The sequence below is a fragment of the Salvia splendens genome, chromosome 20 (genome assembly GCF_004379255.2).
Source record: "Salvia splendens isolate huo1 chromosome 20, SspV2, whole genome shotgun sequence".
In the NCBI taxonomy this organism is placed as follows: Eukaryota; Viridiplantae; Streptophyta; class Magnoliopsida; order Lamiales; family Lamiaceae; genus Salvia; species Salvia splendens.
Genome location: NC_056051.1, coordinates 8,753,624 through 8,759,623, shown reverse-complemented (window position 1 = coordinate 8,759,623; position 6,000 = coordinate 8,753,624).

Below are 6,000 nucleotides of genomic sequence, written 5' to 3'. Positions count from 1 at the left end.
TTATTGGAAATTTTATTCTTTCTTGGATTTAATTAATTATTTTGGGATGTTCATCCAAATTAAATCCAAATCAAATTATCCCTAAATTATGCTACATGAAACTCGAACTCTAACCTATTATTTTTGTGAGTTTCGGATATCCTCTACTTTAATTAAGAGGATGAATTAGTTTCTTTGATAAAATTTATACCTTGTTGATTCCTTCATTTATTTTAAATCCAATTAAATCTTGTTCTTGATTCCTTCATGCATATAGTGAGTGTAGGAATCATAGATTGAAAAACTAATCGGTGGGAATTTGTGTTTGTATGAGAAAAACTGTGAATATGCGATTGTGAATGAATATGTGTAAAGTTTGAATTATTCATTGGTGAATGATGTGTGATTATATGAGAACATGATTGTGAGAACCTTTTGAAGCATGTTTGTGTGTGGGAAGCATGAAAAATTGTGTTTGGTTGAATGAGGAAGAAACCCTAATTTCAAAATTTTGAGACCTGAAAACTGTGTTGTTCGGACAGTGGATTCCGACGTATGTTTGACTGGCCAAACGATCATATTTTGGTGCGAACGTTTAACTGAGTAAACTTCAAGGTGTTTTCTGTTTTGTGTGTAAATTTCAGCCCCTTTTGACGAAAGATGAACTTTTAATAAATTTTTGAAGTTGACTGCGCAATTCTGCCAGAAATTTTCATTTTCTATTTGACCAACCAAATGCCATCATTTTGATGTGAATTTTACACTGCGCAGTGCTGCCAGAATTTTTGGTAAATTTTGGTAAATTTTGGACATCGGATGAAGTTTTGGTAAATTTTTCAATTGAACTGCGCAGTGTTGCCAGAATTTTTGTGTTCCGACCAGAGAGTTTCATTGTTGTTTTGACTGACCAAATGACATGATTTTGGTGTGAAATTTTACATGGATGAACTTGAATGTGTCTACTGTGTTGTGACCAAATTTTAGCTTCATATGATGTCGGATGGAGTTTTGGTGATTTTTACAAACCAACTGCACAGTTCTGCCAGATTTGTTGCTACGTTAAAATATCATGTGTTGCCAAGTTGGGTGAATTCTATGATGCACGTATGATTAAGGAATGTATCCTATGACGTGATTATGTGTGATACGTTGAGAAATATTATGACATGTTTTCCTTATGTTGATGAATGTTGGGATGGGTAAATTGAGAGAACGATGAAAGGAACGATAGGACATGCATGGTAATGTAAATTTATGGAAGGTTGATTTGTGTTGTGATGATTGGCAAGGGTTATTGTCTGTACGTGAGCACAAGGAACGAGGGTTGCCTTAAGTGGATATTGAATTGATTAAGCCAACGAGGTGGGCTTTCTATACAAATCTTTTTATTTTCCAAAAATATGATGTGGTGTTATAAGGGTGGTTTAACTTGTTATGTCATGCCATGGATTGTTTTGATTGAGATTATGTGCCTGATGCCTAGTTCGTCTGAGTTCACTCCGTTAGGCTATATGGTTGTGTTGTGAAATAAATCCGGGTCTGAGTAGGGCCGCAAACCCTATCAGGCTGTGTACACTGGTGAGATCGGGAGCCGTCCTTGCTTAGTCGGCCGGTCTCGTGGGCGAATAGTGTGGCCACACTTTCGTCGCACTGTGGATTGATGATTGTGATTGGTGGATTGTTGAGAAAATGGGGAGATTATTTGACTGGTCAGTCTATGAAACGTCTTTGTGTTCTCGATGATATTTCTTTACTACGTATAAAACTCGAGATCACTGGTAGGAATGACATAACTGTATAAATATTTTCGGCATGAGCCCATTGAGTACAACAAGTACTCAGCCCTGCATATGTTTTTCCCTATGTGCAGGTTGAGCGGGATGTTGCGGTGGATGTTGAGTTGGCCTAGGAACTTTGGATGTGTTGTGTCTTCATACATAGACGTCATCCTTGACTCTCTTTAAACCTTATTTCAGCTGCTATATTTTTGAACTATGCCTCAAGACTTTATTCTGTTTCGTATTGTGTTTGAGCATGTTTGATTGTGTTAGGCGTTAATCTGATATTTACCCTGTTACTCTGAAATGGTTTTTCGTGAACTAAACCAAATGTTTTCTTTTGGAAGTTAATTAGATTTTAATATTTATTTTCTCCGCTGCTTCTTTTAAAAAATCTTTTGCCATAAGTCGTTGCTAATTAATAATAAATTTATAACATTAAGTTTCTTTAAACTAAAAATTTATTGTCTAAACTTTTAATGAACTAAAATATTATTCCTTTACGCTAATTAAGTTTTCATATAAAATTTTATCCTTAAATGTTGTCTTTAATGTTATCCCGTGGTCACGATCACCTCGTTTGTAGTACCCCTAGTTTGGGCGGTCGTGACAGAGTGTTATCAGAGCTTTGTTCTTTCACTCTGGTCCGAGAGTCTTCTTTCAATTTAAGTCTAGATTAGTGAACACTTATTGACTAGAAGTGTCACGAAGGCTCAACATCCAAGCATCACGCTCAACTAAGGAAAGTGAGGTATGTTTTAAGTTGTTGATGAAATATGAGAACGTTGTATAAGATTGATGATATGATGAGGATGGTTTGGGCAAAAGAATGCATGAGCATGTAATTACGTGATGATGTGATGTGATTCTAAATTCGTGAATAAATGATGTGAAAAGGATGTAAATGTGAGCATGATTTGCGTGATGATCTAAACACGTGTTATATGTGTGAAAACGATATTGTGATAGTGTGATTATGTGGAATATGAGCATGATTGGCAATATGATCTAAGCACGTGTTGTATGTGTGAATATGATATTGTTATGGTATGATTATGTGGGACATGAGCAAGATTGGTATGATGACCTAAGTATGTGTTATATATGTGAAAGTGATGACGTAAGCATGTGAACATAGGAAGATGGAGTGTTTTATACGAAAGATGAAGATTGATGAGTTGTTTTGAGAATGTTGTAACTTTTTTTAAAAAATGTTTGTTTCAAACATATAGGTGAAGTGCATGGTGTCTGATTATGTGGAAAAAAAAAACTTTGAGATTGATGTTTTACAATGGTAAGGACTAGTTGTTCATAGTGGAATTTGATTGAAAAAACTATAACATGTTATGGGAAATTGTTGAAAATTTCGGAAAATCTTTGAACCTTGAACGAAAGCATGTTAGTTCGTTTCTTTTGGGAAAATTTAGATCTGGAAGTGAATGAGGAATATGACGTAGTTATGCATGGCGATATACGTTTATGCATGTTGAATCTTTTGGTATGTGAATCATGTTTTAAGTTATGAATTATGAACGTAAAAGTGCGAGATACTTTATGAAAGTGTTGGTAGAAGAAAGTATGATACTATGAACTTTGTTTCAAACCTAGAATGCCCAAGATGTCTGTTTGATCGAATGATATTGAACTTAGTTGTTACAACTACAATATCACTTTTCTGAGGGATAAGATAAATAGAAATATGTAGTGCGAATTCAAACTCCATTAGATGATTACAAATTCACTATCATTTTTCCTGAACTATAAGAATAAAGAGAATACGAAGAGACATTACGTACAAAAAGAACTTCAAGAGGAGATGCTAAATGATTTAATCCTACAACGGGGAGAGATCATACTTGTGATCTAAGATGTAAACTCATTCTTGCGTCAAAAGTGGTGGTGCGACGAAGATGACTGTTATAGCACGTTGGGAGCGCGAGTATAATTGCGATGTTTTAAGAGAATGGTTTTTATGAGGTGCAAATAATATTATGAAGATATGGATTCCGACTATCATTATTAGTGGCAACGATATGAAGAATCTCGGCGTGGAACCCACAGCTCCTTGAGCGATGTTACCAGTTTCGGCCCGCAAAAGATGAATGAGGAGGTGTTATTTTAAAAGCTAGAACGAACTTTTTAATTAACAGTTCTTACTTGGATTCTAAGGAGTTGTCTTTCAGGACCTTTCAAATAATCGTGAGCCCGTGTCTATTTAACACCTTGTTTCACTCACTCTTTGCAAGTAACACTTATTATTTATTTTCATCCATTGAGTCATAACTCACTTTCAGTTCTTGGAAAGTGATGTTGCCTTCATAACTTTGGACACTTGGATTGATTGCAGTCTTCCTTGACCTATTATTTACGAAAAATATTTTGACCTTGTGAGCCTTTGCTATTAAACTTCATTTCTAAGGCTGCTTGCAGTTATGTTCTTCAACATGTTCACGTTTCACAGACATGTTTTCTATGGGATATTCTTCTTCGAACTATTTTTTTCAGCCTTTCATTGTGTAACCATGTCTGTTCAAGATCTTTCGTACAGAGTGAAATTCTTTTGGTTTTGTTCCACTATACGTATCATTTTCATATTATAACTTTTCTTTTTACAAAACAAAGTTAAGGCCTACATTTTGTACCTTGCCTTAACGAATTCAATCCACTAGATTTTCTTTCAAAAGTTACTTTGACCTTCGTAGCCTACTACGAGTCTTCAAATTTAATTTGATTCCACCCTATATTCATGATCTATCTTATGTTCTTTCAAGCTCTGTGGAGATGATCATAACTAATTGTTGCAAGTTAGTGAGACCCGAAAGAGTCAAGCTAGAGACGTTGTTTTCTTGATTAATTCTGCAGCCTTTCTGCTTAAGACACTTTCAGTAGTGTAGCTACAATTTTGAAATCAATTCATATCCAAGTACGACTGCTTGATCAATTTTCGAGTTCTTAATGCTACACTTGGAGGAATGGGTGAGGTTGAGCTTTTCGAATACACTTTATGCGGACGTGTTTGTAGACAGGTTGAATTGGGTTTGAGGTTGTCTTCACCTGGTGGAAGTTTAATTGATAATGTGCGAACTTGCTCGAACATAGAGTTTGTGTTAGGAGAATTAGGAGTAGTGGCCTAACTTTTGTACGTTATGCCTTTGGAGAACGTAGTCATAATTTTGGGAATGGATTGGCTTACCGAGAACCACGCAACGATTCACTGTAAAGAGAGACAAATTTCTTTTCAAGCCCCGGGCAAAGAGCCGACTATCTTATATGGGATCTCCATGAAACGATGAGCCTCCATAATCTCCGCTTTGCAAGCAACCACGATGATAAGAAAAGGGCGTCCGGCGTATCTTGTGTACTTGAATGGAGAGGAAAAGAAGGATTTGAAAGTGGAAGACGTAGCAGTAGTACGAGATTTTCCCGATGTGTTTCTGGAAGCTTTGCCTGGACCGCCACCCGACAGACAATTAGAGTTCACTATTGATTTGGAACCAGGGTCTGCGCCAGTATCAAAGGCGCCATACCGAATTGCCCCTAAAGAGTTGGCAGAATTGAAGATTCAGTTGCAAGAACTGTTAGACTTGGGTTTTATTCGACCTAGTGTGTCACCGTGGGGAGCGCCAGTGTTGTTTTGTTAAGAAAAAGGATGGAACGATGAGGATGTGCATCGACTATCGTGAGCTCAACAAGATGACCTTGAAGAATAAGTACCCACTGCTGAGGATTGATGATTTTTTTGACCAACTTCGAGGAGCGGGCGTATTTTCAAAAATGGACTTGAGGTCGGGATATCATCAACTAAAGGTCCGACGCGAGGATGTGCCTAAGACTGCTTTTCGCACTCGTTATGGCCATTATGAATTCGTCGTGATGCCATTTGAGCTGACCAACGCCCCAGCCGTTTTCATGGACTTGATGAACCGAGTTTTCCACGAGTATCTGGACAAGTTTGTGTTAGTCTTCATCGACGATGTTTTAGTATACTCGAAGAACGAGGAGGAACATGGATGGCATCTTCAAACTGTGTTGGAAACGTTACGAAAGGAGAAACTTTATGCCAAGTTTAGTAAGTGTGAGTTTCGATTGACTCGAGTGAACTTCTTGGTCATATTGTGACGGCAAATGGGATTCAAGTAGACCCAGCAAAGGTCGAGGCCGTGCAAAATTGGAAGTCGCCGAAAACGCCGAGTGAAATCTGTAGTTTCTTGGGATTGGCGGGATATTATCGACGCTTCATAGA